This window comes from Lygodium microphyllum, chromosome 1 (genome assembly GCF_053477565.2).
Source record: "Lygodium microphyllum isolate KBCC chromosome 1, Lygodium_microphyllum_v1.1.10, whole genome shotgun sequence".
NCBI lineage: Eukaryota > Viridiplantae > Streptophyta > Polypodiopsida > Schizaeales > Lygodiaceae > Lygodium > Lygodium microphyllum.
The window spans coordinates 126742418-126756910 of NC_141135.1; the positions used below are offsets into that span (position 1 = coordinate 126742418).

The following is a 14493-nucleotide window of genomic DNA, read 5'->3' on the forward strand; positions in this document are numbered from 1 at the left end:
CTAAACAGCAGTTGATACTATACATAGTGGCTGCTGAAAATATATAAAACACCTCACCTCTTTTAGTTGCTTTTAAAAGGGGCGCTCTTGCTAGCTCTTGTTTCACATCCTCAAATGCTACCTTACAAGGGTCACCCCATACAAACGAACAGCTAAAGGACAATAAATTTGTAAGCGGCAACGTTCTTTCTGCTAAGGCGTTGATGAATCTACGGTAATAACCAACCGAAGACAGAAAGCTATGAACTTCTTTTGGAGTGCGTGGTGGGCCCATGGCGACTATAACTTTAACCTTCTCGGGGTCTGTCGCAATTCCTACCGAACTGACCACATGACCCAGCAACAGCCCATAAGGTACTCCAAAAACACACTTCCGTGGGTTTAGGGCGATGCAAAATTGTCTACAGCGTTGTCGTGTTCCTGTGCATCCGAGTCGTATACACCTCCATTTTTTTTTTGTGCATTTGTGTTAATTTCTGCGTGTGATTCATTGTTTGTGTGGTGCATTTTAATAATCCGCATCCAATGTATATATTCCCTTAATGCATTGCACACTGATCATGTTCTGGAGTTACTATCTGAAGTTGAGAAGACTGACCTCAAACCACTCCAACCATGTTTTGACTGTGCCATGAATATGTATTTGCAATTGAAGTGCTAAAAAGAAGTGGAGTCTTTGTTCGACAGGGTAAAGGCTGCGAATGTGCGGCCTGCACATGCTACTTTTAATATGCTTATAAAGGCTTACATAAACAGTGGACAGATGGAAAAGGCAGAATGTGTTTATCAAGAAATGAAGCAAACTGGTGGTATTGGTGCAAATTCACTCACATACAATTGGATGTTAGAGGCCTATGGTGTGACCTGTCTTAAAGATAAGGTACAAGAAGTTTTAAAGGAAAAGCTAGTCTATTCTGGGGAGATAGGGGGATATTTTTGAAAAGGCGAATATGGCGGGCTGCGCGTGGAAGAGAAACGGGAGAGCTGTCGTGAAACTATGGAGGGGGGGGATTGGCAGAAAAAAAAAAAAAAAACGTCATCGGAGCACGTCGGGGCCTCTTGGCGCATCGTTTCCTTGATCGAGCAGAAGGAAGAGAGCAAGGGCAACGAAGAGCATGTCGCTCTCATCAAGGAGTACAGGGCCAAGGTGGAGGCCGAACTGAGCAAAATCTACAACAACATCCTGGAGCTCTTGGATAGTCTCCTAATTCCTATTGCAAGTGCTGCCGAATCGAAGGTATTTTATCTGAAGATGAAGGGAGACTAACATCGTTACCTTGCTGAGTTCAAGACGGGTGCTGAGCGTAAGGAAACGGCAGAAAATACCTTACTTGCCTACAAAACTGCTCAGGAACTTGCAACAGAAGAGCTAGCACCTACTCATCCAATCCGTCTTGGGCTTGCTCTCAATTTTTCAGTTTTCTATTATGAGATTCTTAACTCTCCAGATCGGACTTGTACAATGGCAAAGCAGGCCTTTGATGAAGCAATATCACAGCTTGACACCCTTGGAGCAGACAGATGAGTGAATGTGTACCTACAATTAAAGTAAATTTGTAGCCTTGTTACAAGAGCTGATTTCAGTGTCTACAGAAAGGAGGTAGTTGTGAGTGTGTATTGTAACAAAAGAGCTTTCAGAGATGGTACTACTAGTTGATCTTGATATGGACTGCCCAAGAGTAGAATCCAGTGGTTGGCGTGTATGATTATTCCATTGGAGGTAGAAGAGGCTGAAGTATTTTGCTTTTGTGAATTGCTGTGTGGTGGTTCTGTATATGCAGCGGCACTGGCTATGATGCGAAGGCTACATTTTCTGTTCTTTGTATGCCTGGAGGGCTACTGTAGCTGTAGACAACAAACATCAAGGTTGATTGAATGGTGTATTCATCAGTGGTGATCCCTCAAAACTATGGCTTTACTCACTGAACTTTTTGTGAGGATAATGATTCCATGAATGTGCTGGTCCTTATGCAAAAAAAAACCTGTTGTTCCAGGATGTTTCCTTCGAACAAGAAAAATTGGTCTTATGCCAATGATAAAAACAGGATGAGAAAGATGACAAACTCATAGCTGTTTGTTCTGATGATTCTAAGTTTTGACATTACAAAGACAACTGAATCCTTCCTCCACACAGACTTGCTGAATTCTGAATGCAAGCCTATATGCTAAAGACATAACTGTCTTCAAAAACCTGAATGTAAACAGTTTATGAGATACTTCAGATTATTCTGAACATGAATTTCATGTAACTCATTTGACAAGCAATATAGTGAACTTTGACATCAAAAATTTGAGTTCTTCTTGTTAGTCTCTTCCAGCTGTACCTTGAACTCCGTGTTCAGCAGCCCTTACACGAAATCTATGACATTTTTGGTGAACCCGACGTGAAAGTGCTGCGTCATCAGCAAGATGGGAGACTCGCAAGAAGAGATGACAGATGATAATGTCATGAAGAACCTGTTTCAGTCATTTACCATGTATATGCAGCAGCAAGCTCATGCAAAACGTGACAGTGATGCTATGGATGCTTTGAAAGCTGTCCAACAGGAGATGAAGCAGTTTAATGGCCAGCAAGTGTCAACTTACCTGCATTTGTATGAAGAAAAGATGAAGTTTTTTGGGGTTTCTCAAGATGTTTGGAGCCGCTACTTCTTGCGGATCGTGGTGCGCGCTCTTGAAGGTCGAATTGCAGAAATTCAAGAGGCACATGCAGGTTGGGCTGAATTTAAAAAGGCATTAAAAGATGAATATTTCCTGGAGGATACAGGTCTTATGAATCGCAGGAATTTTTTAGCATGGGTTTCTATGCCTAATAAGGGACTTTCTGTTACCGCTCTTCTGCGAGAATTTGAAAGCCGTTATGATCAGTTGGATGGGACTGAACAACAAGCTTTGGAGATGCAGAAAGTGGAGTTATTTTTGCAAGCTGCAGATGCTGATTTACAGGAAAAGTTGGATGATCTTTTGGAAGATCAAGCTACTGATTCAGGTTTAAAGACTGAGTGGAGACATGTCATTGATGCTGTGAATGCTCTTGTCAAGAAGCAGCGCAGGAGAGTAAGATTGCATCGAAATACAGGATTAGTTCCTGAAAAATACTTGGAGACTTCTTCTTCTTCTACCCCTGCTACTTCTTTGCCTAAGCCTACTCCTCCTGTTATGAATCCACCAGTTCCTGCTGCTCCAGTGCCCTTATCTGTAGATGATGTTATTAAAGGCTTGGCGGATTTGACGATTGAAGCAGTCAAAGCCGAAGTTGGTAAGTTAAAGGAGCAACTTATGTCAGTACCTGCTGTAGCACCTGCTCCAGTGACTGCTTTTCCAGTTGGTCAAAGAAAAGGGCGACGATGTATTTGGTGTGATAGTACAGAGCACCAACACTGCAGAGATTGTGATGCTTTTCAGGAAGCACGTAAGAAGAATGTAGTGTTCTGGGGACAAGATGGGAAGATATGGCTGACAGAGACTAGTGCTCCTCTTGACACGAACTTCGGTAAAGGAGGTATGAAGAAGCTTGTTGATGATATGGCTGCGCGATCAGCTTATGTGAGTGTTAGAGGAGATGCTTCAGCTTTTGGAGTCCAGCTTGAGCAGAAATCTGATGGAGACTCTGCTTTATGGTCTTCTGCCTTGGAGATAGCGAGAAGAGGGAAAGTTCAAACTTCTACTATGACTTGTGTGGGCTCTAGCATCCGAGGAGAAACAGGATGGGATTCTCCTGTTGACAGGTATTCTATTTTTGCTTATATGGCTAAAACGCAGGGTTTAGATGCCATGGTTGAGGAAAAGAGAAGAAGAGATGAGGAGGGTCCTAGCTCCTCCAAAAAGACTAGAGGGGGTGACTTTGTTTCACCACCTGTTACAGCTCCACCTATGTCAAATTCTCCAACTCAAACAGATTCTGATCAACCAATGGGAGACAAGCAGAAAGAAAAGAGGCAACCAAGAAAAGAGCCAGGATTCAAGCTCTTGTCAGACCTTGATATGCAAACGGATATGAGTAAGATTTTTCATGAAAGAATTTTGAATAGTGAAGTCACTTTTACTGTTGGAGAGGCTCTTGGGATTGCTAGAAGAGAAATACAGGATTAGATGCAGGATCTTTTGCGGAGGAAACGGCATGCGATGGAAGGACCTGCTTTACAGGGATTGTGGCATGGAGCTCTTGGAGAAGAGCATGATGATGCAGTGATGGTTGAGAATGCTTTTGCTAATCCGCAATTGGAGAAAATAGTGCAGCGTATGCAGTATGAAGATGATGAGACCCCTATTCTCATTCCTCGCAGCCATTTTTCACGAAGTCATTGGGCTAGAGCAACCACTGAGACAGTGGTAAGGATTGGAGAGAAACAAATTCCCTTGATCACTTTGGTTGATCATGGTTCTGAAATTAATCTTATTGCTCGAGGTGTTTATGAGAGTGGCAAGTGGCCTATGGATGCAGAGCATGGCTGGCGCATGAGAGCCGCCAATAATACTTTTGGTGATATGTATGTTGCTTGTCCGAGTATCAGAATTTCTATTGGTAATGTTGAAGAGGATTATCATTGCTTTGTTCAGGATTCATGCTCTTATCCGATTATTCTTGGACAGCCTTTCATTACAGAAGCAAGAATGGAAACAAAAGTGATGGATGACGGATCAGCTTATGCGCGGATACGCAGTAAAGATGGTATGCGAGCTGTTCAGTTTATGACTGTTGGGGTAAATCATCCGAGAAACAGGGACTCCTTGCGTGAGGCACCACTACCTGCGAAGGAGTTGGATTTTCATTAGGTACCGCTGTCTTGCAAGACGCCAGTGGTACGGAGCGGAGAAAAGAGGAGATCTTGCCTCCTGGCAGTCAGTCTTTCTCCAATAACTTTGTTGGGTTTACTTCAGATAGTTCAGTGAGTTATCAGAAAATTTCAGATTTGCCTAGAGCTGCCAGGCAGTACATTGGTCGTAAGGAGAAAGAGTTGAAGAATGCAGGTATCTTGCAAGCAGAAGAGCATGTGGATGGATTGTATGAAGGGATGTCTTATGCAGATACATTGTTTGAGATTAGAGCAATGCTGAAAACTGATGTATGCAAGGGTTCAAAGATCATACCTGTGCAAACCTTGGATATGTTTCAGGAAATTTCTGGTTTTATGCTGCAAACAGAGTTAGAGGCTGAGAAAACTCAGCAAATTGAATTTATGGCTGATCTTGATCAGCTAATAGAATTGCAGAGGGCTGAATTCATTCAGCCAACAGAGTTGAATGCAGAAAAATTTCTGCATACAGAGTTTCAGGATGCATCTATGCAGTCCATAGAGCCGAGGGCTGAATTCATTCAGCCAACAGAGTTGAATGCAGAAAAAATTCTGCATACAGAGTTTCAGACTGCACCCATGCAGTCCATAGAGCTAAAGGCTGAAATTTTTCAGCCAACAGAGTTGAAAGATGCTGAAAATTTGCAGAAATTGCAGCAAAGGAAAGAGTGCTTGAATGATGCCAAGGTTGACACAAAATATAAAACAGTTGATAAGAAGGTTAAGCCGGTTGCAGGCCCGCTTCCTTCTGATAGTGATGAACAGATTGAAAAAGCTATGAAGCAGCCTATGTTGAGGGATCTTGCAAATATTGGACATAAGTTTACAGCTGAAACTCTTGCAGAATTGAAGATTGGAAATGATGATTTTTTGCTTCCAGTGGAAAAAGAATGTTTTAGAGAGATGCTTGGACGTCATGGTAAGGCATTTGCTTTCTTTCCACATGAAATTGGCTGCATTAGTCCCGAATTGGTTGCACCTATGGTCATCTTCACTGTTCCTCATGTACCATGGAATATACGTCCTATACCTGTGCCTAAAGCACACTTGCCAAAGCTGATAGAGTTGCTGAATGAGAAGATTAAAATGGGGATTTTGGAACCCTCTTCTGCACCCTATTCTAACAGGTGGTTTACTGTACCAAAGAAGAATGGTACTTTGAGATTTATTCAGGATATGCAGCCCGTGAACAAAGTGACAATCAGGAATGTGGGAATAGGTCCAGTTGTGGATGAATTTGCTGAGGCTTTTGCAGGACGAGCCATCTATTCACTAGGTGACTTGTATTCAGGTTATGATCAGTTTCAGCTTGCCTTGGAAAGCAGGGATATTACTACTATGCGGACACCTATTGGTCTTGTGAGGATGTGTACCTTGCCACAAGGTGCTACAAACTCAGTTGCTCATATGATGAATGCTATGCATAGAGTTCTTCGAGACTATATTCCGCAGTATACCATGCCATTTCTAGATGATGTGCCTATTAAGGGTTGTGCAGAAGAAGAAAAGAATGAAAGTCTTGATTTGGGTGGATGTAGACAGTTTGTGGCTGATCACTTGAATGCTTGTGAACAAATATTGACACGATTAGAGGAGGTAAATTTGACACTTTCAGGGCTGAAATCTGTCTTTGCTGTTAATGAAGTCATCATAGTTGGGCATATGGTTGGATACTATGGCAGAAAGCCTTCTCCTACAAAGGTGGATGCCATAAACAGGATTGCAGAGTATTGCTCGACTACTTCAGAGGTGCGGAGATTTGTGGGAGCTTGTGTATTTTACATGATTTGGATTCCTCATTTTGCTCATATTGCAGATATTCTCTATCAGCTGCTTCGAAAGGGGCAGAAATTTCATTGGGATGAGAAGCATTCAAAAGCCATGCGAAAGCTCAAGAAGCTGTTGCAATCAGCTCCTACTCTACGCAAGGCGGATTATCAGTGTGGACGGCCGATCATGTTGACAGTTGATACTAGCCCTATTGGCATAGGTTGGGCTGTGAGACAGGATGATGCTGATGGAAATAGGTATGCAATCCGCTTTGGAGCTAAAGTTCTTAATGAGCGACAAAGGAGATATCCGCAGATTAAAAGAGAATTGTGGGGAGTAGTCACTGCACTGAAGTGTGACAAAGGATATTTTATTGGAGCTTCAGTTATTGTGGAAACAGATTGTTTGCCTTTGCTTGGCATGATTACTAGTTGCTCCACTCCAGATATAGCGATGCTTCGCTGGATTGCCTATATCAAATCATTGAATCCAGAATTTCGACACATAGCAGGGAAAGATAATCCAGTTGCTGACATGCTTTCTAGAGCAAGATATGAGGATGAGGAGTCAATGCTTGCAGAAGATGATGAGACAGAGTTTGCTGCTTCTGTCCTTATTCATGATTGTCATGTATCTACTGTTGAAGCCTTTAATGAAGAACTTTATGTTGATGAATGGCTGCAAATTGGACAGTATCTAAGTTCATTGACTCGAAGAGCTGATTGGACAGATGATGAATTCAAGAAAATCAGAAGGAAGGCTTATGGGTATTTCTTGAAAGATGGTTTTCTTTGGAAGCATCCAAGAAAGAGAGGAGGCTTGCCCTTGAGAGTAGTTTGTGATGTAGCAATGCAAATACAGATTATGCGAGAGTTTTATGAGAGCTCATGGGCAGGACATAGAGGTGTGTGGGCTACCTATGAGAAAATCAAAGAAAGATACTGGTGGAAAGGAATGTATAAAGATGTTTCTCATTTTGTGGAGACTTGTAGGGACTGCCAGCTTTACTCTTTAGTGCGACATCGTGATGAGCTGCATCCGACTTATCCACTATGTATGCATTACAAGTGGGTGGTAGACTTGGTTACTTTGCCAGTGGGACTTTGGCAGATGAGATATCTTGTCTTGGCTAGGGAGGATCTTACAAACTATGTTGAAGGCAGACCGTTGCGGACGAAGACCACCACTACAGTATGTAAATTCTTGTTGGAAGAAATATTTTGCAGGTATGGATGTATAGGCAAGATTATAGCTGATCGTGGAGAGCTAGATGCTGATGAAGCTAGAGAATTCTTCTCACGGCTTGGGATTAAATTGGCTCTTACTACTGCCTATAATCCAGAGGGAAATGGCAAAAGTGAAAGAGGACATCCGCCAATAGTTAAAGCATTGGCAAAAGCTTGTAGAGGTCGGATTGGAGATTGGCCGAGAATACTACATTTTGCATTGTGGGCTGATCGCTCTACACATAGTGTGACTACTGGATACATGCCTGCGGAGTTGATGTATGGGCAAAAACCTGTCATGCCTACTGAAATTTGTGCTCTCACTTGGAGTGTTCTTTCGTGGCATGAGAATTTATCAAGGGAAGAGTTGTTAGCCCTTCGGATTCGTCAACTAGAGAGAAGGACAGAAGATGTGCAGCTAGCCATTGACCGTTTGAAGGCAGCCTGTCTCAGAAATAAGGACAGGTTTGATTTAAGGCATCGCTTGAGGCCAAGAGCCATAAAAGAAGGGGATTGGGTTCTAGTCTACGACAGTAGTCTAGAAAATCAGCATAGTAGCATGAGAAAAATGGTTCAAAGATGGTTTGGACCGTATGAAGTGAAAAAGGTTTTTGACAATGGTACCTATGAGCTGGCTGAATTAGATGGAACATTATTGAGGGTGCCTATTGCTGGAAAACGAGTCAAGATTTTCAAGAGAAGAGAAGATGAAGAATATGCACTTGAAGCATTGACAGAAGAAGAGCAGATAGGTGAAAGACAAGCAGAAGAGACAGAAGACATAGATGATGAAGCCGATGGAGAAACAGGTCTACTAGAATCAGAAGATGGACTTGACCTGTTTGTGGACTTGAATGATCCTGGATAGTTGGCACATCCGGAGGATGCGCAGGTTTAGAGGGGGTGGATGTCGTGTTGCTGCGCATTCGAGTCGTATACACCTCCATTTTTTTTTTTTGCATTTGTGTTAATTTCTGCGTGTGATTCATTGTTTGTGTGGTGCATTTTAATAATCCGCATCCAATGTATATATTCCCTTAATGCATTGCACACTGATCATGTTCTGGAGTTACTATTTGAAGTTGAGAAGACTGACCTCAAACCACTCCAACCATGTTTTGACAGTGCCATGAATATGTATTTGCAATTGAAGTGCTAAAAAGAAGTGGAGTCTTTGTTCGACAGGGTAAAGGCTGCGAATGTGCGGCCTGCACATGCTACTTTTAATATGCTTATAAAGGCTTACATAAACAGTGGACAGATGGAAAAGGCAGAACGTGTTTATCAAGAAATGAAGCAAACTGGTGGTATTGGTGCAAATTCACTCACATACAATTGGATGCTAGAGGCCTATGGTGTGACCTGTCTTAAAGATAAGGTACAAGAAGTTTTAAAGGAAAAGCTAGTCTATTTTGGGGAGATAGGGGGATATTTTTGAAAAGGTGAATATGGCGGGCTGCGCCTGGAAGAGAAACGGGAGAGCTGTCGTGAAACTATGGAGGGGGGGGATTGGCAGAAAAAAAAAAAAAAAACGTCATCGGAGCACGTCGGGGCCTCTTGGCGCATCGTTTCCTTGATCGAGCAGAAGGAAGAGAGCAAGGGCAACGAAGAGCATGTCGCTCTCATCAAGGAGTACAGGGCCAAGGTGGAGGCCGAACTGAGCAAAATCTACAACAACATCCTGGAGCTCTTGGATAGTCTCCTAATTCCTATTGCAAGCGCTGCCGAATCGAAGGTATTTTATCTGAAGATGAAGGGAGACTAACATCGTTACCTTGCTGAGTTCAAGACGGGTGCTGAGCGTAAGGAAACGACAGAAAATACCTTACTTGCCTACAAAACTGCTCAGGAACTTGCAACAGCAGAGCTAGCACCTACTCATACGATCCGTCTTGGGCTTGCTCTGAATTTTTCAGTTTTCTATTATGAGATTCTTAACTCTCCAGATCGGACTTGTACAATGGCAAAGCAGGCCTTTGATGAAGCAATATCAGAGCTTGACACCCTTGGAGCAGACAGATGAGTGAATGTGTACCTACAATTAAAGTAAATTTGTAGCCTTGTTACAAGAGCTGATTTCAGTGTCTACAGAAAGGAGGTAGTTGTGAGTGTGTATTGTAACAAAAGAGCTTTCAGAGATGGTACTACTAGTTGATCTTGATATGGACTGCCCAAGAGTAGAATCCAGTGGTTGGCGTGTATGATTATTCCATTGGAGGTAGAAGAGGCTGAAGTATTTTGCTTTTGTGAATTGCTGTGTGGTGGTTCTGTATATGCAGCGGCACTGGCTATGATGCGAAGGCTACATTTTCTGTTCTTTGTATGCCTGGAGGGCTACTATAGCTGTAGACAACAAACATCAAGGTTGATTGAATGGTGTATTCATCAGTGGTGATCCCTCAAAACTATGGCTTTACTCACTGAACTTTTTGTGAGGATAATGATTCCATGAATGTGCTGGTCCTTATGCAAAAAAAAACCTGTTGTTCCAGGATGTTTCCTTCGAACAAGAAAAATTGGTCTTATGCCAATGATAAAAACAGGATGAGAAAGATGACAAACTCATAGCTGTTTGTTCTGATGATTCTAAGTTTTGACATTACAAAGACAACTGAATCCTTCCTCCACACAGACTTGCTGAATTCTGAATGCAAGCCTATATGCTAAAGACATAACTGTCTTCAAAAACCTGAATGTAAACAGTTTATGAGATACTTCAGATTATTCTGAACATGAATTTCATGTAACTCATTTGACAAGCAATATAGTGAACTTTGACATCAAAAATTTGAGTTCTTCTTGTTAGTCTCTTCCAGCTGTACCTTGAACTCCGTGTTCAGCAGCCCTTACACGAAATCTACGACAGCGCTCGAAGCATTTTCTTAAAATGATTAGCTGCCTTTCTCTCACGGTGGCGGCCCCTAAGTCATCAATAAACACCTTCAACTCTTCAGGGGATATGTCACCGAATGTCTTATCTGCTGTTCGTTGCCACGAACCGGGTGCATTGCATAAACCAAAGGCCATCACATGGTACGCAAAAGTACCAAATATAGTGATAAAAGTTGTTTTCAACTTATCCTCTTCTGCAATTGCCATTTGGTTGTATCTTGCAAAGCAATCCATAAACGAATATATCTCCCTACCCGCTAATTGATCCAAAATCTGGTCAATAAATGGCAACGGGTAGTAGTCCTTAACTGTCTGCTTATTCAGCTCCCTAAAGTCTACACATAAACGGATTTGATTATTATTCTTCTTTCTAATCACAACTGGCAAACACCATTCTGTGTGTTGCACAGGAAAAATCAAACCCGCTTTTCAAAGCTTCTGTAACTCTTCAAACAGCCCATCCCTCAGTTCGAAAGGCATACGCCTTACTTTCTGCCGTACAGGACGACTGCCCTCTTTCAACGGAATTGTATGAACAGCAAGACTAGGAGGGATGCCTCTCAACTCATCATAACTCCAGGCAAAGATATCACGAAATTCCTGGATCAAGGCCACATAGTCCTCCCTTTCTGCTGTGCTGAGCATAGAACCTAATTTGATTGGCCGCGAATCATCAAGCGTACCAAGGTCTAGCTTGATAACATCTGCATCTCTTATATGATCTTGGCCCTCTATCGGTTCGTTCAAAGTGATCTGATAGATGTCTTCCGTGGTGGTTCCTTCTTTGGACTCATCACTCGATGATGTCTCACTAGTAGATAAATCTTCTAATGTCTCCAATTCTGTAGAAGATAGAGGAGCTCTCTCACTCTGCGAGGACTCAGGATAAGCATCAACCACCACACGCTAGGCACCTTTGCCGAATATTAGCCAACCGGCGGGTATATTGATGGACCTAAAAACGGGCCGGCACTGGCTCATGCACTAGCCGGACCTCGTCACTATGCACAAGACAACCCCTCGGCCTCGCGGCCAGGAGCGTCTATCAAAATCTTTGCCTTCCTAAACATTGCGTTTGTAATACATTGTAGTCCAACTGATCCTAACCCAATATTACTCCTCAGAGGGAGTCCCTTTCATATAGCCAAAAGGCTCGAATCACATACACATGGGGTTCCTCCTACGGCTGAATGCCGTCAACCCTCTGCGACTCTCCTACACCTTGGGGATTGGCCCCTCGATGCGCCGCTCAACATTTAGACATTTCGCACAAACGTCGCTCAAGGTACCAAATAAACGTATCCAGGAATGTACCATTGTCCTTACTTGACTTCCCCTTTATGATCCCACGACTAGCCTACAGCATAGGAACCTCACGCTCTCAACGGTGGGTCAAGGGCCTACTGAAAACAATTGCTATGCATGTCCAGGAGCTAACTCTGATACTTTTAATTTCCTCTAAATGATCATGCAAAGAGGTGGATGCCTAGTGCTCAAACATTTTAAAAACCAGCAGCGTGCAAGTGCAAAACATCTCTTTCATGCTTTTCTTTCTAACCGCTTTGTGCTTCGCTGCAACACCTAGCACCGAAGTGATCTTTGTGCTACTAGGTTTTAATTTTTATCATTATTATTCCGTCCTAGATGCGATGCATATAAAATCAGCAAATTATCCCTCATGCTCAGCAGCATTTAACCATTTTTCCCACAACTCTACCCTTCCCCGTTTTGATAGTGCATCATTGCATTCATTTCTTTTAGGGTTTCCTTGTCATTTTATGTGGAGAAAGGAAGGAAACACGCACTAAAACATATAAACAAGGCTGAACTGAAGCATAACTTCATGCCCCAGCCTTGCTATACATCAACAAACATAAATCCTATTTTTCTATATTTTTCGTAGCCCCAAATGTATTTTTCCCCTATTTTTCATGGTTTTTTTATCATTTTCCCGCCATTTTCTTCATTTTCTTGTATTTTTTTTAAATTGCTGAAAATAAAAACCAGTGTGTGGGCTGTGGCCCTTAGTTCATTTGCAACAAAATTGAAAGATTAGTTGATGTGTATCGACGGTTTTCCCCATTTATATGCCCAAAACCCTTGTTTTTCCCCATTTTTCATGCGTTTTCGGGTTTCTTGACATTATTTCGAGCCATGAAATGCATGTTTTTCATAATTTCTGGTTATAAACAGTAAGAACTCAGAAGAATCAGCAGCATAATCAAATCTTAGTCCATATGAACGTCATTCCATCAATCAAAAGCATAAAACACTAAATTTTCTTTGTAATTTTTTAGTTTACCGCTTAAACGCGTGTTTCGGGTTTTTTTTTCCATGCTGCAAATCAGAAAATCCAGCAGCCTTCAATGCTTCTGACGGTCACACACCATTGTCTTCAGCCCGTGGAACGATCCGATCCGTGCCGGACAAGCCTCCATCATTCTTTCTTCATTGCTCCTTCCCACACATGAACTGCCTCTTAGAAGAGAGAGAGGGAGGAGAGAGAAAGACTGATTTTCTCTCTCCCTCTACAGGCTGCCATTCCTCGCGTAGACCGGAGCGATACGGAGCACGAAGTGAGTATGATTGCCTGCTGTGGTTGGTTGCAGGGCTTGCTCTACAGCCCACAAATCGATTTGGAGGGGGGGGCGCGATTTTTTCGGCGGCTGTTTTCAGCCGCCGCCCCCCCATATTCACGTTTTTTTTTTAGAGGGGGGGGTGCCAAAGGTCACCCCCCCTCTCTTGCACCTTTTGAAATTTCACTTTTGGGCCCCCTCTTGGGCACCCCGGCCAGTTTCGGGCCATCTTCCACATCCGGCCTCCGATCTTCGCTCCGAAAATTCTTGTGAGCTCGTCTCAATATCCCGGACAGGCCTGCAGCTTCACTGACTGGCATGGGCGCACGGAAAAATTATGAAAATTCTCGGAGTGTCGTACGGGCGCCCGTCAAGTACTTGACGCCTAAAATCGTCCTGGATCGAGCCGCCGCCTTTGACAGTGAATATTTTTCCCTTGATATTCATAATTTTTAGCTATTTTTAAGCACTTGCCGTCTCCTAAATTCCGCTCTCATTGGCGACCACGGGATAGGGCGACTCAGCCCGTCGAATCCACGAACATATCTGCACATAAACAACCAAAGAAGCATCAAACTAATACAAAACAAATATATAATAAAACTCAGCACAATGCTCCCCCTACCCCTGGACAGGACCAAGGCATGACCTCCACAAGGAATAGGCCTAGCATCATCTAATAGAAGATCCGAAGTGAGTCACTAACCAGCTGCTCCAACACAGCCAAACTAAAAAGAACTGTCAAAGAGGTTGCCCTAAGTGGTAGTCTGAACTACTGACCAACTAAAGACAACACAACTAGGAGCTCCTACAAGGCGAGGACTCCTATAGCCTGATCAAAGAATATTTTCTTTCAGTACATGTCTTTTTTTAGGAGTTGTATTGGATGAACATACTTGGGCATGTAAAAAGGAGGGAGCTGAGCGTAGTGACCCAAGGAGAACAGGGCATCGGTCTCAGGACCTGTCTCGGCACCCAAGAACCTACCAAGCCCTCACAAGGCGACACTTAATCCTTCTCTAATGCTCACTTTTATTTTCGCTCCAACCTTCCTTGTTGTGATATTATTTTTCCAGCAAGAAGCCACCCCTAGGAAGACAAGGTATCGGCCCCGGGTCTGACTCGTCCCCAGGAACCTACCAGGCCTTCGCAAGGCAATGAGCAACTGCTTATATATATTTTTATTTCATTTCTTTTCTTTGATAGGGGTTAGAACCCCTTTTTACACACCTT

At 42.9% G+C, this 14493-nt stretch overlaps 2 pseudogenes; both read left to right on the top strand.

The window, feature by feature from the left end:
* The first annotated feature begins 272 nt into the window (after positions 1-272).
* On the top strand, positions 273-1525 carry LOC148041657 (14-3-3-like protein pseudogene; annotated as a pseudogene).
* Positions 1526-9020: 7495 nt separating this feature from the next.
* Positions 9021-9815, top strand: LOC148041658 (14-3-3-like protein pseudogene; annotated as a pseudogene).
* The last annotated feature ends 4678 nt before the right edge of the window (positions 9816-14493 follow it).